Genomic DNA, 21956 nt, shown 5'->3' on the forward strand with positions numbered 1-21956 from the left:
TTCAAACAATGTGGAGAAAGTTTTAAGTTATGTCCTAAAAGTTTGGGGAGATGTTCTTAATGCGTTGACAGGATGACTGTCTCACACATGTTTTTTTGTATGTGGTCAGCCAGTCACATTTCCCCGTGCCGTTATTTTAGGTTCTCCGTCGTTTTACTAACGTTTTAATCCAAGGAGTAGCACCTCTTCTCCTTAGTCTTAAGGCGTGTGTGATAGAGTGGTTGTGTAGATCAACGAGAGTGTGATGGGAATGAGTGTCATTTTGCGGTTTACTTCTTGCTGTGCGATAACATTTCTAGCCATTTTATCCACATTAGTTTATTTTAATATTTTAACGGCTGCAATAACCTCGCAGTTAACACACACAAACACACACACATCTGACGAGTGACTCTCTCTGACTGCTAAGTGTGCGCTCAACATCACAAACCTCATAAAGGCAATTGAAGACCTCCTCGCAGCAGCATCTTGAGTTTGGACAAGTTTACATCTACATCTACATGGATACTCTGCAAATCACATTTAAGTGCCTGGCAGAGGGTTCATCGAACCACCTTCACAATTCTTTGTTATTCCAATCTCGTATAGCGCGCGGAAAGAACGAACACCTATATCTTTCCGTACGAGCTCTGATTTCCCTTATTTTATCTTGGTGATCGTTCCTCCCTATGTACGTCGGTGTCTACAAAATATTACCGCATTCGGAGGAGAAAGTTGGTGATTGGAATTTCGTGAGAAGATTCCGTCACAACGAAAAACGTCTTTCTTTTAATTATGTCCATCCTAAATCCTGTATCATTTCTGTGACACTCTCTCCCATATTTCACGATAATACAAAAGTGCTGCCTTTCTTTGAACTTTTTCGATGTACTCCGTCAGTCCTATCTGGTAAGGATCCCTCACCGTGCAGCAGTATTCTAAAAGAGGATGGACAAGCGTAGTGTAGGCAGTCTCATTAGTAGGTCTGTTACATTTTCTAAGTGTCCTGCCAATAAAGCACAGGGGTTGGTTAGCCTTCCCCACAACATCTTCTATGTGTTTCTTCCAATTTAAGTTGTTCGTAAGTGTAATACCTAGGTATTTAGTTGGATTTGCGGCTTTTACATTAGACTGATTTATCGTGTAACCGAAGTTTAACGAGTTCCTTTTAGCACTCATGCGGATGACCTCACACTTTTCGTTATTTAACGTCAACTGCCACTTTTCGCACCATTCCGATATTTCTTCTAAATCGTTTTGCAATTTGTTTTGATCTTCTGATGACTTCATTAGTCGATAAACGACAGCGTCATCTGCAAACAACCGAAGACGGCTGCTCAGATTGTCTCCAAAATCGTTTACATAGATAAGGAACAGCAAAGGGCCTATAACACTACCTTGGGGATATTGTCTGGCATACCATGACGCCACGTAATGGGAATAATAAAATAAGTGGTGCAATTCGTGTGGTTCCCTGTCACCAACCACGCAGTTTAGCTTTAGCGTTCGTAAATAAGCGCGATTCTGATTATTACGTAAGGAGCTGCGTGCACGTAGGTGTTGGCCAGTCCGATACAGGGAGAGCTGCGTGTAGGTAGCTGCGATAAAAACAGCCTGCCTGCTGCCTGCTGTCTCAAAGTCGCACCGCCCTTGTTCGTGGTAGCGAGGGGAAATATCTTCAGTAAAATCAGGTTAATTGGGCCTCTTGTGATTGTCAACCGACGAGTTCTTTTGCGAAATCTCAGCGGACCCTACACGCCTACTTTTCGGGAGCCGAACAGCTCGTTTCGCGACTAGTCCCACGGAGGACAAAGCAGGACGGGTCACCCAAAATATGCCAAGAGAAATTTTCTGTTGTGTTTATTTTATTTTAGTTTATTTATTTTTTTCTGATCCTGTGTCCACAAAGTAGCAGGACCGGACGAAAAACCGGCATAGAAATTTATAGCGGCAGGAAGTGTTCTCGAACGCCACTAATGAGCGACTGCGAAGATCGATGGTCTTCTATGTTTCCAGTATTCAGAGTAGAAAAAAGGAAAGAAGTGAGACCTGGAGACACAAGGACGCTGCTACGCGAGGGAGCGGGCGTAGCTGATTAGGCGTTGCGGACCGTCGTAAAGTAGACGGCCGAGAGTCCCGTATCTACGCGGCGCGCCGAATACGGCTGCCGGCCACGTATGCTTATTGTTCTCCGGCGCCTTCGTTAGCCGCGGGCGTCTGTCACCGCCGTAACCTCCCGCTGCCGGCCGTTGTCCACTCTCCAAACGTCAAAAAAGAAACCCCCGAAACGAGGCGGCCGCGCCACTATCGGCTAGTCCCGTTACGATCCCGACGTGGCTACTCCGGTTTCCAATTAAATCCGTGCGAGGCCAGCCCCGTAAAAAAAGGAGCCACAAGAACGCACGCATAGGTTTTTTCGAATGTGGGGCGCCGTCGCGGGGGCGAATGGAACCGTCTTTGATCTTTACGACGAACGAGATGTGACATGTGCTCGACTTGGCGGGCTGGTTCCTGGCGGACACTGGTGGGCTGTTCTCCCGTGGCAGACCTCGTGCCACATTTGGCGGGACGCCAGTCTTAGCCAATCCTCTCTGATTTTCGTCCAACCAGAACGTAACGGGTAAGGTAGTTTCGGAAACGTCATTTCCGAAAATAACAAACGCACACCCAAAATAAACTCAGGGGACAAAACATTACTCACTCCTTAAAAAATGTACGCCAGTTGCTTCAGAGCACCATAGGTTGTGCAGATGATGCGGTTATCTATAAGAAGGTTACAATGCCAGAAAACTATAGCGACCTGCAGAAACACCTGCGGAGGATGGACGGTTAGTGCAGGGACGCTCAGCTAAATATCAACGTAAGAATAAGATGTATATACTAAGATGATACCTGTTCTTTCGGACATGCCCGAAAGAACAGATGCCATCTTATATATAGTTAAGGCCACTTGACCATCTTCTTCATCTGTGCGAATGCACAAACAGTGCCCGAACTCTTACGGGAACCGACAACGCGCCGCGAGTAATGAGTATAATGGGCGGGGGTACTGCGAATGTAGTGCAGGACAATACGTTGAGAATGTGGGTTTCGCGGGAGGTGTGCCAGAGATACATCCCTGCAGTCGCGCTATCCTCTGTGCCCTCGGTGGCTCAAATGGATAGAGCGTCTGCCATGTAAGCAGGAGATCCCGGGTTCGAGTCCCGGTCGGGGCACACATTTTCATCTGTTCAAATGGCTCTGAGCCCTATGGGACTTCTGAGGTCATCAGTCCCCTAGAACTTAAAACTACTTAAACCTAACTAACCTAAGGACATCACACACATCCATGCCCGAGGCAGGATTCAAACCTGCGACCGTATCGGTCGTTCGGTTCCAGACTGTAGCGCCTAGAACCGCTCGGCCACTTCGGGCATCTTTTCATCTGTCCCCGTTGACGTATGTCAACGCCTGTAAGCAGCTAAGGGTGTTCATTTCATTGTAATTTCAGAATAAGATGTGCCAAAATGAAAAGGAAACTACACCGAAGAGCCAAAGAAACTGGTACGTCTGCCTAATATGGTGTAGGGCCCCCATAGCACGCAGGAGTGCTGCAACACGACGTGGCATGGACTCAACTAACGTCTGAAGTAATGCTGGAGGGAATTGACGATATGAATCCGGCTGGACTGTCCATAAATCCATAAGAGGATGAGGGGTGGAGAGCTCTTCTGAAAAGCACATTGCAAGGCATCCCAGATATGCTGAACAGTCTTCATGTCTGGGAAGTGTAGTCAGCGGAAGTGCTTAAACTCAGAAGAGTGTTGCTGGAGCCACTCTGTAGCAATTCTGGACGTGCGACGTGTCGCATTTTCCCGCTGGAATTGCCCAAGTCCGTCGGAATGCACAATGACATGAATGGATGCAGGTGATCAGAAAGGATGCTTACATAAGTGTCACCTGTCAGAATCGTGTCTTGACGTAACAGGCGTCTCATATCACTCCAGCTTGTGACGCCGCTTCCTTTGGACGCAAAACTGAAAATATGAAATAGTACCCAAAACCCAATAAAAGCCCCAAAATCCAAGATCCAAATTTTAGGTTCCACTGGAATAACATCACTTGAGTAGTAGCAAGTATATATAGAAAAGAAATCCAGTATAAAGTGACTTAATGTTTCGCAAAGGAAAAGAAATAGAATCCATTAGTTTCAAATTAAAATAATAGTAGATCGCAGCCGGCCGGTGTGGCCGTGCGGTTCTAGGCGCTTCAGTCTGGAACCGCGTGACCGCTACAGTCGCTGGTTCGAATCCTGCCTCGGGCATGGATGTGTGTGATGTTCTTAGTTTAGTTAGGTTTAAGTAGTTCTAAGTGGACTGATGACCACAGATGTTAAGTCCCATAGTGCTCAGAGCCATTTTTTTTAGTAGATCGCAAAGTAGTGTACCTATAGATCACGGAATAGAACGGGTGAACTCAAAGAATACTCCTTGTGAGTACTCTTTGAAGACACTGCGTAATACAGAAGATAAAACTCATACATTGTTAATCTGCTGCTTGCGCTTGCTGGATCAGGTCGTATCTCAACGTATGCTCTTTTACGTAGGCGCGATGAGATTGTTTTTGTGCATTTTTGGAAATTTTGCGATCTGTTAGGAATCGTTAAACTTGAAATAGGTAGATCAGCAGCCTTGAATATATCATTACGTAAAGCCAAGGGAGAAAAATAGCAGAACTTGTCTTACACTGATTATCATACAGGGCAGACTGAACTTTGCCCCAAAGTAATAAATTGTTGGCAATTTACCGACGTAGGAAGTGAACATTGGTATTGAATTGCGAGGAAGTACTGAAGTTTCGTTAAGGTAGCAAAAGAAATCTAGATCTTCTTTGACGGAAACTTGAATAACTAATTCCACCCAGCTTAGGGAAAAGTTACTTCCTTAATACAGTGATAGGAAGTGAATAGTATAGAATAAACCAGCATAAAGTGGATTTACCGTGTGAAATTTCTTTCAAACCATTTAATATTGTGTGTTTATGAAATATTTAGTTGTGCGACGATATAGATCAAGTAACAGAGCGCAGCATGAATAAACATTCTTTGCCGCGTTAGAAAGATATTGTACCGATTCGAACTATTAAGCTTGCGTAAACTGAAAACTTTAGGGGAGAAACTTTTGCCCTACATGGACTGTAGCCATAAATAGTACAAGGATAGCCATGAGTGTGCAACTACGTGTAGCTGTGCTCGTACACGTTGGTGAGCATATAATTATTTGAAGTGGTCGGTATCATTGATGCGCACTCCGCGTGAATACAGTGCAGCAGGACAGATTTTCTTTATGTAATGTTCCTCATAAGACAATATTACCGCTAGTTGGTCGCAGCACGAATTTCATGAACGAACATTGCCAATATATCTTAAGAGGAGCAGTTACAAGCTGCACACACCAACATCATTACAGAGCCTCCATCAGTTTGAACAGTCCCCTGCTAACATGCAGGGTCCATGGATTCGTGAGGTTGTCTCCATACAAGTACACATTTCCAGTCATGAACAGTCCATTGTCGGTGTTGACGGATCAACAGTCCCAATGTCAGTGTCGACGGGCCCAGGCGAGTCGCAAAGCTTTGTGTCGTGCAGTCATCAAGGATACACGAGTGAGCTTTCGGCTCCGAAAGCCTATATCGATGATGTTTGGTTGAATGGTTGGTACGCTGACACTCGTTGATGGCCCGGCACTGAAATCTCCAGCAACTTGGGAAAGGGTTGCACTTCTGTCTCGTTGAACGATTCTCTTCAGTCGTCGTTGGTCCCGTTCTTGCAGGACCTTTTCCCGGCCGCAGCGATTGCGGAGGTTCGATGTTTCACCGGATTCCTGATATTCACCGAGCGAGGTGGCGCAGTGGTTAGACACTGGACTCGCATTCGGGAGGACGACGGTTCAATCCCGCGTCCGGCCATCCTGATTTAGGTTTTCCGTGATTTCCCTAAATCACTCCAGGCAAATGCCGGGATGGTTCCTCTGAAAGGGCACGGCCGACTTCCTTCCCTAATCCGATGAGACCGATGACCACGCTGTCTGGTCTCCTTCCCCAAAACCAACCAATCCTGATATTCACAGTACATTCGTGAAATGGTCGTACGGGGAATTCCCCACTTCATCGCTACCTCGAAGCCGCTGTGTCTCATCGCTCGTGCGCCGACTATAACACCACGTTAAATTAGTTTAAATCTTGAAACCTGCTATTGTAGCAGCAGTAACCGATCTAACAAGTGCGCCAGACACTACCGCAGCGCCGTATTCTGCCTGTTTATATATCTCTGAATTTAAATACGCGTGCCTTACCAGTTTCTTTGGCGCTTCAGTGTACGATTACAAGTAAAGAAATTTTAATAACGGTATTATAATGACAGTTCATGTGCAACATTACAACTATACATCTTTGCCACTGACATTTATACACTGATCCTGGCACGTTGGAAGGGAGTAGATGGTTCCGGTGTAGAAACTCGTGGGTTGCTGATGCATCCAGTTTTCATGGTGTCCTGATTTCTTAGTTACAGGTTAACCTCTGACCTTCAAAAGATTCTTATGAAATAATATATACGGCAACAGTCACTTATTACTAATATTTTGTTAGCACGGCGTGTTCCCGCAGCGTGCTGTCATCACCAGGTGGATCCATAGTTACTTATACATCGTATTCAATATTTAATGAGGTTATGTGTGGAAAAAGAGGCGCCGGCCGGAGTGGCCGTGCGGTTCTAGGCGCTACAGCCTGGAACCGAGCGACCGCTACGGTCGCAGGTTCGAATCCTGCCTCGGGCATGGATGTGTGTAATGTCCTTAGGTTAGTTAGGTTTAATTAGTTCTAAGTTCTAGGCGACTGATGACCTCAGAAGTTGAGTCGCATAGTGCTTAGAGCCATTTGAACCATTTGAAAAAGAGGCCTGTTCAGGAATATAAATATGTTACAGTGTGTACATATGTGATAAGCACGATTAGTCATGTTGTTAGAGCATTTACTCACATTTTTGTTGGTAATTTCGTTGTCTGGTACACAGAGCACACAACAAGTACATTACAACTCAACACTTCCACAACCATTTGCTTACAACAATCCAAAAAGTCTTAAAAGCTGAGATAAACTAGTTTCTGTTGCTAAAACTGCAATATACAATGAAGATGAAATATTTATATCGAGATGTATTTATGTTATGGCAAATATTACGTAAGTAAATGGCAAAGACAATTTTTTCTCATTGAAACTGGCATTCAACACTGGAGAAGTTTTTAAAGTAGTTAATATTATGACACTAAATGATAAACTTGGAAGTAATAATGTGGAACGAAATGGCAAACAACATTCAAGAAATGAGAAAATTTCTGCGAAGTCATTAACTCCGCTGCTGCAGCTCGTGATACCATCACTCCATCTCTCGGCCTCTCGGCATACACATTCAACCCCCTGGGACTACATACAACACCGCTAGAGCAAAATTCTCCTTTTCAATTGGGTATATCATAAAATGTGACGCACTGCGCATAAATTATCGAAGATATCAACTACTGTATCCCTATACTATCACTGGTAACAATAACTAGCGTAAAATATCTGGGGCGATATATAGTGGAAAGACCGCATGAAACCAACTGCAGGAAAAGCAGATGCAGACTGAGATTCACTGGAAGAATCTTAAGGATCTGTAATTCACCTACCAAAAAAGTGGCTTGCAAAATACTTTTTCGCCCAGTTCTTGAGTATTACTCATCAGTGTGGGACACATATAAAATTGAATTAATAGAAGAGACAGTGAAGATCTTACGAAGAACAGCACACTTCGTTGCGTGATCACTTAGGGATTACCGTTACGAACAACTTAAATTTGAACCATGACATAGAAAATGTTATAGCAGGCCTTGGTGGCCGAGCGGTTCTAGGCGCTACAGTCTGGAACCGCGCGACCGCTACGGTCGCAGGTTCGAATCTTGCCTCGGGCATGGATGTGTGTGATGTCCTTAGGTTAGTTAGGTTTAGTTCTAAGTTCTAGGGGACTGATGACCTTAGAAGTTAAGTCCCACAGTGCTCAGAGCCTTTAGAACCATTAGAAAATGTTATAGAGAAGGCGAACCAATGATTGCGTTTTATTGAAGAAAGTCTCAGTAGATTCAACAACTGTCCAAAGACTGCGTTTTAGTGATAAAAGTCTCAGCAGATCCAACAATTCTACAACAGAGACTGCCTACACTATGCTTTTCCGTCTGCTAGAGTATTGCTTCGCGGTATGGTATCCTTATCAGACAGAGTTGCCGGAGCATGTGGGAAAAGTTCGAAGAAGGAAAGCTAGTTTTGTATTATCGCAAAATAGGGGAGCAAGTTCCACGAGTATGTACGTGAACTGGGGTGTTATTATTAAAACAAAGGCGTTATGGTGAGATGACCATCCTGATAAGCTAAGGGAAGCCAGTGCTCACACGGAAAGACTGAGGAGTTCGTTTTTCCCATGTGTTATTAGAGAGAGGAATGATCGAAAAACAATCTGAGATTGGTTCTGTGAAGCCTTTGCCAAGCACTTGGATCTGTATTGTAGTGTAGTAATGTAGATGTAGTCGATGCCACAGCTTTACGGACATGCTCAACAAATTCCAGCGACAGATTTATAAGATAGGCGTTGCGCTTCACAAAGAGGTTTCATACTGATATTCCGAAAGAGCATGTCTCTTGAAGAGTCGGGCAACATGTTACTTTCTCCCCATCTGTCTCACGTAATGATCACAAAAAGAAAATTCGACAAATTAGAGCCAACATGATTTACCAACAGTCATTAATCCCACGCGTCAGTCGTGATTCGAAGACAGAAAATGGGAAGCGATAGCGGTTCAGAAGTACGCTCCACCACACACTGTAAGGGGTATTGCTGGGTGGAGATATTGTACCATATGGTTATGTGACACTCCACCGCTGATATAATTCATGGCATCATACAAGGTGTAACAAGTACAAGTGCAGATTTTTTATATGTGGTGCCTTAAGTGTACACACATCTGTGAGTGGGTGTTTTTCTCTGTGTAGAATAAAATTTTACGATCTGATGTATTCTGCACGGTCGTAAATGCATCACTAATTGAACTACGCTTGTCAGTGTTGATCAATTGTTTTGCGTCTATGCGTCCACTCTTCATTACCTGACCTGTTGCCCAGAGGAAAATAGCATTAATGGATTGCTGTTACCACATGTACTTCGACGTACTAACCAACCTAAAAACATACTACTCCTAATAGCTATAACTACTAGTCTGCAAATGAAGATGTTATTCAGTACATCGTCCTCAGTCGTCAATGTAAATATCTACACTTCTGCGTGTTGCACCCTTTACGCCTTGGAGACGTGACAGAATAGCTAATATGAGCCATCACGTTTGGATTTTCCCGTAACCACGCCACGAATAATGTTGCCTAATTTGTTGGTGTACCAGCACAGACTGCCCATTGAATCTACAAGGGACGCTGTACCAGTTGCAGCCATGTAACAGAGCTCGAGGACGGTAGTCGCAAAAAGATCCTGACAACACTGACCGTAAACGATGGTCAAGCCTTGTCAATGACAACTGGTTTTAGATCTGGCAGGAATAGGTGCTGACTGTGAGTGCAGGTCCATATCAGCCAGCTTACGAGGGAACATTACGAAGGAAATAGCACGCAGTGGGTAATTTGAGTACGGTACATCGCAAAAGGCCACTGCCCGCAGCGGCACACAAGAGCTGCACGTCTTCAGTGAGGCATACAACGCAGAAACTGCGCAGTAGCTGACTGGAGGTGTGTAAAGGGTCGGACGAATCGCGATGAGACATCTTTACAATTAATTAGTTGTCGAGTGCTGCGACGGACAAATGAGGCGTTTTAATCCACATTTTATAGAATGCACAGCTCGGGTCGGATTTATTTCTACGATATTTCAAGGATGTTTTTTCTACCATAAATTTAGCCGCTCTTTCAGGTCACCGTGAATATGAATCAGGTTATTTATTTCAATATTGTTTTTTGTTGTCTTCACTCCGATGACTGATTAGATGCAGCTCTCCATGTTAGTATATTCTGTTCAATCCTCTTCATCTCCAAATAACTACTGCAACCTACATCCTTCGTAATCTGATTACAGTATTCATCTGTTAGTCTCCCTCTACGATTTTTACCCCCCCACCTCCCCCTCCCCCATCCCCCCATGCACACACACACACATTTCCCTCCAATTCGCAATCTCATGATGGTTCAGAATGTTTCCTGTCAACCGATCTCTTCTTTTAGTCATGTAATGCTACAAATTTCTTTTATCTCCAGTTCTACTCAGTAACTCCTCGTTGGTTTTATAATCTACCAGTCTAATCTTCAGCATACCTTTCTGTAGTTCCACAATTCAAAAGCTTCTATTCCCTTTCTGTCTAAACTGTTTGTCGTTCATCTTTCACTTCCATACATGGCTACGCTCTGGACAATTACCTTCAGAAAATACTTCCTAGCAGTTAAATCTCTATTCCATGTTAACACATTTCTCTCCTTCAGAAATGGTTTTCTTGCTATTGCCAGTCTACATTTTATATCCTCCCTACTTCAAGCGTCATCGGCTATTTTGCTCTCCAAATAGCGAAGCTCATCTACTACTTTAAGTGTCTCGTTTCCTAACGTAATCCCCTCAGCATCACCTGATTTAATTCGACTACATTTCATTATCCTTGTTTCACTTTCGTTGATGTTCATCTTATATTCTCCCTTCAAGACACTGACCATTCCATTCAACTGCTCTTCAAAGCCCTTTGCTGTCTCTGAATTACAATGTCACCGGAAAATCTCCAAAGTTTTTATTTATTCTTCCCAAACTTTTTTCCTACTCCAAGTTTATTTTGGTTTCCTTTACTGCTTGCTCAATGCACAGATTGAATGCCATCGGCCATCGGCGATAGTCTACATCCCTCTCTCACTTCCTTCCCAATCACTGCTGCCTTTTCATGCCCCTCGGCTCTTATAATTGCCACCTGGTTTCAGTACATGTTGTAAATAACCTTTCACTCGCTATATTTTACTCTTGCTACTTTCAGAATTTCAAAGAGGATATTCCAGCCAACGTTGTCAAAAGCTTTGTCTAAATCTACAAATGCTAAACACATCTGCTGTCTTCTAAGATAAGGAGTAGGGTTAGTATTGCCTTGGTTGTTCCTACATTTCTCTGAAATCAAAACTGAACTTCTCCGCGGTCAGCTACCAATTTTTCCGTTGGTATTTATTAAACTGGTGGTTCGGTAATACCCACACCTGTCAGCAACTGCTTTCTTTGGCATTGGAATTATTGCATTCTTCTTGAGGTCTTGACGCTGTTTCGCCTGCCTCATACATCTTGCACTCCAGATGGAAGAGTTTTGTCATGGCTGGCTCTCCTAAGGCTGTCAGTAGCACTGACGGAATGTGGTCTACTCCTGTGGTCTTGTTTCACCTTAGGTCTTTCAGTGCTCTTTCAAGTTATTCTTACAGAATCGTATCTCGCCTCTCATCTTCATCTGTGGCCTCTTCCATTTATATAATATATATTTCAACATTGTCGTTTAGGCAACATACCCGCTGATTGTAGCTCAAAGATGCTGAAATGCGCTGGGAGAAAAAGTGAATAACAGGAGGACCTGAATTCATATAAGGAAAAATCAAGTTATGCGGTGGTAAAAAAAAACACTTAATTTTGTGTGTGTAACACTTTTTTGAGTGTAATGTAGGCATGCTGCTTGCTGCTGGTGGCAGGAGGTTGATCGTTACACGGCAGACAGCAAAGAGTAAGCTGGCAGCTTAGCGGGCACTCGCGACATAAATCAGCTTTCACCCGCTGCTCGCCTCAGCCAATTTCCGGAGCGTGTCTAGGTGTCACACCGTCATCTTGCGTCATCGCCGCATTAGCAAGAAACGTAATTAAATGGCACTCTCAGAAAAAACTTTTAAAATGAAGCCAAAAGTCATAGCTGCACTGCAGTAGAAAGCGTCTTAAAATGCCAGGTGTACCCAGCGCCAATTGACAGGCAACAAAAATAAATAACCTGTAATTGGCATGTAATTTTAACTATGTATTGATTTAAATCTACCGCCATGGAGGGCAGTGCTTCGTCATGCGATTAAGTAATTAGAAAATGGAGCACACAGCTGCAGAAGTGACTGCTGAATTTCAGTAGCAATGAAAGAAACTCCTGTATCTCCTCTCTCTCTCTCTCTCTCTCTCTCTCTCTCTCTCTCTCTCTCTCTCTTTCTGTACTAGATCACATTCGTATTTGGCCTATCAACGTATGTATAGCGAAACCTCTGTCCAACTTTCCACTGCTCATCTCGAAAAGAATTAAAAACATACTTAATCGAGTGCTGATTGTGCATTTATACCACATGCCCCTCCCGCCAAAGCTGATCTTCCAGCAAACACTCCAAAGTTTGTCATACTTCGTGGATATGAATTCCTAATAGGGTGTAACAGGTATAAGTACAGATATTATACGTAGTATCCCAATATTTAGTGTGATGGTTGTTTTTTCTCTCCGTCGAAAAGTCTTCCAAAGAACACATCACAAACTTTACGACTCTGTGTTCAGCCTGCTCATGCTCTTATAAGAACCAAGTCTGTGAAATGAGCTGTTTCCACCTGAAATATCTCATATTCATTTTTCGCATGTTTGGGCTATAAGGGCAGATATTTCTGTTGGTGACTGAAGACGATATACTCAGCAGTATCACACCGGTATTTACTTGATTTGCAGACTAATAATTATAGATATTAGAAGTCATATGTTTTTACGTTGGTTAGTATATCCAAGTACAATGGCAAGAGCAAGCCAATTAATGCAGCACTAAGTCGACTACGCTTGTCAGCATCGACTAACCATTTGGTGTACCTGCATCCACACTGCAACACCTGTCCTTCTGCCCACGGAAAGTAAACATTAGTCCGCAGCTCGTGGTCGTGCGGCAGCGTTCTCGCTTCCCGCGCCCGGGTTCGATTCCCGACGGGGTCAGGGATTTTCTCTGCCTCGTGATGACTGGGCGTTGTGTGCTGTCCTTAGGTTAGTTAGGTTTAAGTAGTTCTAAGTTCTAGGGTACTGATGACAATAGCTGTTAAGTCCCATAGTGCTCAGAGCCATTTGAACCATTTTTTAGTAAACATTAATTGGCTTCCAGAATGAGATTGTCACTCTGCAGCGGAGTGTGCGCTGATATAAAACTTCCTGGCAGATTAAAACTGTGTGCCCGACCGAGACTCGAACTCGGGACCTTTGCCTTTCGCGGGCAAGTGCTCTACCATCTGAGATACCGAAGCACGACTCACGCCCGGTACTCACAGCTTTACTTCTGCCAGTACCTCGTCTCCTACCTTCCAAACTTTACAGAAGCTCTCCTGCGAACCTTGAGAAACTAGCACTCCTGAAAGAAAGGTCCCGAGTTCGAGTCTCGGTCGGGCACACAGTTTTAATCTGCCAGGAAGTTTCATATCAGCGCACACTCCGCTGCAGAGTGAAAATCTCATCCTGGAAACATCCCCCAGGCTGAGGCTAAGCCATGTCTCCGCAGTATCCTTTCTTTCAGGAGTGCTAGTTCCTCAAGATTCGCAGGAGAGCTTCTGTAAAGTTTGGAAGGTAGGAGACGAGATACTGGCAGAATTAAAGCTGTGAGTACCGGGCGTGAGTCGTGCTTCGATATCTCAGATGGTAGAGCACTTGCCCGCGAAAGGCAAAGGTCCCGAGTTCGAGTCTCGGTCGGGCACACAGTTTTAATCTGCCAGGAAGTTTCATTAATTGGCTTGCTCTTGCCACTGTACTTGGATATACTAACCAACCTAAAAACATATGACTTCTAATAGCTATAATTATTAGTCTGCAAATCAAGTAAATACCGGTGTGATACTGCTGAGTATATCGTCTTCAGTCACCAACAGAAATATCTGCCCTTATAGCCCAAACATGCGAAAAATGAATATGAGATATTTCAGGTGGAAACAGCTCATTTCACAGACTTGGTTCTTATAAGAGCATGAGCAGGCTGAACACAGAGTGCAGGGACGACAGCTGTTTTGAACAGAGCGAACAGAAATAAAAATACCAATTTTAACAGATATGTTGAGCACGTTGAGCACGTCACGCCGTCTAAATAATAATAAGAAGAGATATAAAATCATTTAAAATCAGTATTAGTGAAGGCGATTTGTAAACGTAAATTTGTTGGAAGGGTTCTAGGAAAATCCAATGTGTCTGTAAAGGAAATGCTGGTGGCATACAAGACTGTCATGCAAACCAATTGTAGAGTACTGTTCCAGTGTTTGTAGCTTATCTCATAGCAATGACAACAAACAGTGAACGAAATCAAAAACGTGCTGCTAACTTAGTAACAGGTTGGAATGGTGCACATGAAGGTGTGATACAAATGCTCAGATAACTTACGTAGGGATCCTTGAAACCATGACGACGTTGTTCTCACGAAACGCTGTGTGCCAAAATTTGAAGAACCTGTATTCGAAGTAGACATTGCGACAATTATAAGGCTACCTCCGTATAACTCGAGTATAGATTGTGTGAATACGGTAAGAGAAATTAGAGCTCTGCAGAGGAATATAAGCATTTGGCCCTCGCTCAGTACTTTACTGGAATAGGAAAACGTGGATATTACTTGTACGACCTACGCTCCACCATGCACTGTACAATGGCGTGTGCAATATACGAGGCCTGTTCAGAAAGTAAGCTCCGATTGATTGCCAAATTGAAACCACAGTGAACATCAGAAATGTTTTACTTGTAACAATTAGCTACACCTTTCAGCTACTTCTCTACGTAGTCGCCGTTCTGACTTAGACTTTTGTCATAGCGTTGTACCAACTTTTCAATAGCCTCATCATAGAAGGCAGCCGCCAGTGCTTTCCGCCAATTCTCCACGCTGGCCTACACCTCGTTGTCTGTGTCAAAATGTTGTCTTCAAAGACAGCGGTTCATGTGACCAGAGATGAAACTCAGGGGGAGACAATTGCGGACTGTATTGTGGGTAATCTCACATTTCCATTTGAAAACGATGCAGGAGCATCTTCATTGCCCCTGCAGAATGCGGCTGAGAATTGTCTTGAAGAAGAAACAGCACGACAGTTATGTAATGTTAGCTGCATAGCTTCAGGCGAAATTTCTCACCAGGCCCTCGTACTTGGCGGCAGACACTATTTTCTAGACATCTTTACGCACTCACTGCGAGCTCAGAAATGAGAAGAGCGACGTGATGCTAACTGGGGTTATACTAGAGACACTACCCAACACATCTGTGCAAAGCTTTATCGGATTTTCATAGTCGTTTCCATTTCGCGACCGATCGGAGCTTACTTTCTGAACGCCCCTCGTACATCTTGATACACAACACATATTTTTGTGAATGTCATGCTTGGATCACTTTGTTATTCAGACGAAATAATATATACGACACAACAGATTTCAGTCTGATCTAGACCATCATCAGACTACATAAATGCGTCAGAGTAAGATATATGACTTCTAGACATTTACAAAGAATACTATTAACCTCTAGGGATCAGTTAGGTATGTCAGATCTTTATGTATCCAGATGATGGTCCGTTTAAGATTGAAACCGGTTTCGTAATAAAGATTTTTTCGTCTGAACAGCTGCGTGATGGAAAACACATGAAAAAAAAAGAGATCAAAACATTAAGAGAGAAAAAAGAAAAAGCGAGTCAGACTGCCAAATGGCTGCAGCTCCTACGCTGCTGTTGATATAAACCTCGAACTACCCAGTCCTACGCAGGTATAAAAATCCATCCGTGGATATAAGTTTCTCAGCACTAAAGTGGATTTGGATGTTCATGTTATTCAAGAAAAGCTTCGCAAGTTTTCAACAGCATCTCCAAGTACATTAAAAATTAATTTTATTTTTAACATGTTAAATACAAAAAACGTTCTTCAGCCAAAAGTTTACATGTTAAATACAAAAAACGTTCTTCAGCCAAAAGTTTACATGCAAAATGAATTTCGGGTTTAAATTTCTTCATATCCGACTAGGCGTCACAATCGAAGCGTAAATAAATAGCAATAGGACACACATATGTACTGAATTTCGAAAACATTATGACCTTCTGCAATAACTTGTCGATTCACCTTTGCAGCGACTGTGCTTGGTATGGATTAGACAAGTATGGGATAAGATCACGCATGTATGTGCTCCAGATGTTAACGCAAAGGTCACACAATCCAGCCGTTACACTGTTGGAGGATCTCGTCGTCATCGAGGAATAGGTATGATGGAATGCAGATGGTCTGCAGTAATCACGTAATTCACAGCTGCCATGGTGCCTCCAATTAATACTACGGTCCTACGGAAGACCAGGTAATGTCCCTGATAACACACACTGAGGTTCAAAATGGTTCAAATGGCTCTGAGCACTATGAGACTTAACTTCTGAGGTCATCAGTCCCCTAGAACTTAGAACTACTGAAACCTAACTGACCTAAGGACATCACACACATCCATGCCCGAGGCAGGATTCGATCCTGCGACCGTAGCGGTCGCACGGTTCTAGACTGTAGTGCTAGAACCGCTCGGCCACCCCGGCCGGCCGCACTGAGGTGACAAAGGTCACGGGATATCTGTTAATTTCGTATCGGACTTCCTTTTACACCTCGACGTGGCATGGACACTCAGTCGTTGGCAGTCCCCTGAGAAATATTCAGCAGTGCTTCCTCTATAGCCGTACATAACTACGAAAGTTTTGTGAACGAACTGACCCCTCGATTACATCTCATAAATGATCAATGGGATTCATGTCAGGCGATCTGGGTGGCCAAATCATTCGCTCCAACTGTGCAGAAATGTTCTTCAAACTAATCGCGAACGATTGTAGCCCGGTGACATGGCTCTTTGTCATCGATTAAAATTCCGTCTTTGTTTGTGAACGTGAAGTCCATGAATAGCGCAACACGACCTGACGTGGAATCGAATAATGTCTGAAATAGTGCTGGAGGGAACTGACGCCATGAATCCGGCGGGGCTGTCCATAAATCCGTAAGAGTACGAGGTGAGGAGATTTCTTCTGAACAGCACGTTGCGAGGCATCCTAGATATGCTCAAGTCTGGGAAGTTTGGTGGACAGCGGAAGTGTTTAAACTCAGAAGAGTGTTCCTGGAACCGCTCGGTATCAATTCTGGACGTGTGGGATTTCGAACTCTCCTGTTGGAATTGCCCAAGTCCGCCGGAATGCACAATGGACATGAATGGATGCAGGTGACCAGACAGGATGCCTAACTACAGGATGCTTACGTAGGTGTCACATGTCAGAGTCGTATCTAGACGTATCAGGCGTCCCACATCACTCCAGCTGCACACGCCCCACACCATTACAGAGCCTCCACCAGCTTGAACAGTCCCCTGCTGACATGCACGGTCCATGGATTCTTGAGGTTGTCTCCATACCCGTACATGTCCATCCTCTCGATACAGTTTGAAACGAGACTCGTCCGACGAGCCAACATGTTTCCAATCATCAACAGTCCAATGTCGGTGTTAACGGGCCTTAAATCTTGACAACCTGCCATTGTAGCAGCAGTAACCGATCTAACAACTCCACCAGACACTTCCTCTTATATAGGCATTGCCGACCGCAGCGCCGTATTCTGCCTGTTTACGTATCTCTCTATTTGAACACGCATGTCTACACCTGTTTCTTTGGCGCTTCGTTGTTTTTATCAACAAAGTCAATTCACATCAGGGGATCTTTTGCTGTTATCAAAGTGTGTCCAGTGACTCCTCTTTGAATTTCAGTAGAAGCAGCGGCTCTTTATTCCCAATATGTTTGAAATTGCCTGTTCTTCGCTTTTCGTGTTACGTTAGGGTCACCTGATACGTCAGTGTCATATGGGGTCACTAAATAAATTTTTGACGACGAAAAATCGCGATCTTCCATTTGCAGAACAGCTTATTAGTTGATTAATATATTAAAGATGAGGTGCAACTGCTGAGTACTTGTAGCAATCCGGGGCAATATTTGACTCGGCTAGCATTTATGCAGAAAACCGTAGGGGAGCGTGATACAGGTTTCGGGCATCACCAGTTCTGCCACGAGCTGTAGGAACCGGACACTTTACGCCCTCGATCAGACCAACCAGGTTAGTTTTATCTCCAAACCGGGCTACGTAAGGAAGGAGCTGCGGCGGGGAACTGGTTTTAAAAAAGCGTAAGGTAGGTCACTGCAGATGAGGACTGCAATCAAATACACAAAAATAAAGTGGCTGCCACAGAAGTGAGGCGAATGCAACGAGGCGTCAGCCCAGTGTGTCGATTTCGCGGGGCTTTCAACACACATGCGTGAGCGCGGATAGTGCCAGCAGAGACTCGGGGGATGGACAGCGCCCGGTAGGTAGGCTGCACGCAATGCAACCTCTGGCTCACCCAACTCCGCTTGATGTTATTAGCATACTTGACCGCCGTGGACGGCAGATGCTACTTGTCGCACCACTCGAGCGTTTATAACAGTTTTTATACGATGTGCCTTTCCGGCTCAAAAGAAGTATTAAGATCAGTGCGAAAGCTGGTAGTTACATATGTTTAACATTAGACTTTCCCGTCGCATTACATCTGACTGTACCATACATTTCAGATTTCGACCTTCCTGAAGAGATAAAACTTGAGCTCCACTATTTTCGATTTTCTTAACACAATGACCGTATAGTAAACACTCGGATGGCCTTTCTGCGGCTACCAGCAGGGGCACCAGGAGCGCTTTCCTCCAACTTAGAGCGTCTTCCCGCACACGCGTATTGCCTGCTCCCGGCATGATAAATTTCGACGCCGCCACGCGATTATCGTCAGTCGCACCTTGCAGCAGTGACAGCAGCAACTACCACCACCTGATGATGTCGAGCAGTTGAATCGATGAAATATTATGCGAGTTACACAATACGATCCGGCGGCAAACTAGAGAAGCGTATTTGCAACAGACCCGTCGGGAAAACATGAAAAGTAACAACATATATTCTTCTTTCTTTTGTTTTTATTTTATATAGTTCCGACCCGAGGATCCTTACAGCCATCGACATAATATTTCGTATATCTAACAGAACATGACAGCAAAGGGCAAAACATTTGCCATAGGGGCAATAAAAACCATGCAACATGATAAAATATGAGTGTGAAACGTGGATTCATTGCGTTACAAGGACAAGGTCATTAGTAACTATGAATGATGGAAGATTTAACAGTCTTATACATAATTAGTGGACAACAGACATTGTGAAATAAAAGCCCAAAAACACAAATTGCAATACACTTTATCACAATCAGGAAAATTAAAATTGGCAATATAAAACATTATTTACAATGATGTGTAACAAGCACATACGTAAATGTGTGAGAACAATGTCAGCCTCAGTCTGGATTACCGACGCGGTGACTGCACCTGTTTAAGATGCATATGTTTTTGCTGGCCTTTGCGATCATACGTGGATAACTGACGAACTAGTGTGTTGGCATAAAAGGTTTCACACATGGATCGGGTCACCTCTAGAACAGTCATTATTTGTAAGTCATTGTAAATAGTGGTATTCCTACCGAACCATGAAGCATTTAATATGATACGCACTGCCTTGATTTGAACAACCTGAGGTTTGCGGAGATTCGAAGACACTGCATGTCCCCATGTGGTGCACGCGTATAACATGACTGATCGTACCGTCGACTTATAAAGTAGGAGACGGTTTTTCCAGTTTAGAGAAGGCCTTCTGTTTATTAGAGGATACAAGGCGGATAATACACTGTGTCAGGCAAGCAATGCGAGAAAGCTAACATCCTTATAAAAACATCGTTCTCTGAAGATCGTTTCAGTGTGATATAATCAAATATTTACCCTAGAATGCAAATTGTGTTGCAAGTCGAATTGTATTTGCTTATTGTGCCAATATGCGAGACATACAACGCTAACAATCTCCGTTCAAATTTCAAATGGTGGTTTCTGCAATTTTAGAAAAGAAAATAAGTCTTGTGGTAGTCATTCCAAGATACGAAAGTGAGAAGGTCATACTTAAAACAGGTTTCACAGCAAAAAGACTGTTTAACAACATTTATTTTGGTGTGATTCATCTTTATGATTGGAACCTTATGGGCGTTCAGCATTATTTTATTAATACACTCTTTCTCCTGTTTCATGGCCTTATCCCATGTCCTCACAGTTAATCTGAATTTGGCGAATAGTAGAGGGTGCCCAGATGCTCTTCTTGTCCCCACCAGTTTCCCCTGAGACGAAAAATGTGTACCCTATCTGTATGCGTGTTATCCCAAGTGAAAATGTGAGGACATGTTCGAAATGTTTCCGAATAGTTTAACAGGGACAGGACTCGAGTACTAGAAAAGTATTCACCTAGTCGGATGTGGGGCACCTCCTATAAACCACATTCATGATCGCCACAATACCGGCATCGTAGTTAATGTCCCGGGCAGTTCTGATACCGGGACGACATGCCTCCCCGAATCCCGGAGTCAGCGTGCTAACACGCGTAACTGTTCAAAAATGGCTCTGAGCACTATGGGACTTAACATCTATGGTCATCAGTCCCTTAGAACTTAGAACTACTTAAACCTAACTAACCTAAGGACAGCACACAACACCCAGTCATCACGAGGCGGAGAAAATCCCTGACCTCGCCGGGAATCGAACCCGGGAACCATGCGAGCAGGCATTGAACATTTAATAATGTAGGCTGTTGCTGAAAACAGAGATGATACTATTGTAAATATTGTCATTTTTGTAATGTATTATGGATGGAAGTTGTTTCCTTTCGTTTTTGTACAGTTGGAGTGTTTCAAGATAAATGGCTCTGAGCACTATGCGACTTAACTTCTGAGGTCATCAGTCGCCTAGAACTTAGAACTAATTAAACCTAACTAATCTAAAGACATCACACACATCCATGCCCGAGGCAGGATTCGAACCTGCGACCGGAGCGGTCGCTCGGCTCCAGACGGCAGTGCCCACAACCGCACGGACACTCCGGCCGGCAGTGTTTCAAGAATGTCTGGTTTTTTGCCTGTAGGTTGGGTGTGTATAATGGTGATATTTGTGTTGTTGATGTTGGGTTTTGTTTCGTGCAGGCGGATGGCTGTTGCTGATGTGTGCTAATTTTTTTGTTTTTTAGTGTTGGCATGTGTTCTTTGAATGTAACCTGAAATTATTTACCTGTCTGATCTGTGGAGAAACAATCACAGTCAAAAATGGCTCTGAGCACTATGGGTTCAAATGGTTCAAATGGCTCTGAGCACTATGGGACTCAACTGCTGTGGTCATCAGTCCCCTAGAACTTAGAACTACTTAAACCTAACTAACCTAAGGACATCACACACATCCATGCCCGAGGCAGGATTCGAACCTGCGACCGTAGCAGTCGCACGGTTCCGGACTGCGTGCCTAGAACCGCGAGACCACCGCGGCCGGCAATCACTGTCCAAACATTCAATTCTGTACATACCCATATGATGAAGTCGATTTCTTTTACTGTTGTGAGATACCTTCTAACCAATGTTTTTGGGTAAAAGGTATGTTCATGCCTTTCCATTCAAAGACATTGGCAATCTGATATGAAGTATTATCTATAAACGAGACTGTGTGGAACACGTTGGTTCCTTTTTGTTTCTTGTGACGGGATAAATAAATGTCATGTGGCACAACGGTCTGGTGCAAGTCTTTCAATTCGATGCCACTGAAGCGATTTGGCGTGTCCTGTAAACCAACGGCAGCCGGTTTTCCCCAAGCGGTCACCCATCCAAGTATTAGCCGGGCCAACGTTGCTTGACTTCGGTGCTCGGGAGAGAACCGGTGTTACCAACGTTCAAGGTCATTGGCAGTGATGTGACTGTTTTGCCTCTGTTGAGTGTTTTAGGGTGTCTATTATTTGCAATAGCTGTTTGTTTTATTATTTCAATTTCTTGTTCTCATTTATCTT

At 43.8% G+C, this 21956-nt stretch overlaps 1 non-coding gene across 1 annotated transcript; it reads left to right on the forward strand.

The window, feature by feature from the left end:
• The first annotated feature begins 3119 nt into the window (after positions 1 to 3119).
• Positions 3120 to 3194, forward strand: Trnat-ugu (transfer RNA threonine (anticodon UGU)). Its single transcript has one exon. It is a non-coding gene; the product is annotated as a tRNA-Thr (tRNA).
• Positions 3195 to 21956: the final 18762 nt, after the last annotated feature.

The sequence above is a fragment of the Schistocerca nitens genome, chromosome 6 (genome assembly GCF_023898315.1).
Source record: "Schistocerca nitens isolate TAMUIC-IGC-003100 chromosome 6, iqSchNite1.1, whole genome shotgun sequence".
In the NCBI taxonomy this organism is placed as follows: Eukaryota; Metazoa; Arthropoda; class Insecta; order Orthoptera; family Acrididae; genus Schistocerca; species Schistocerca nitens.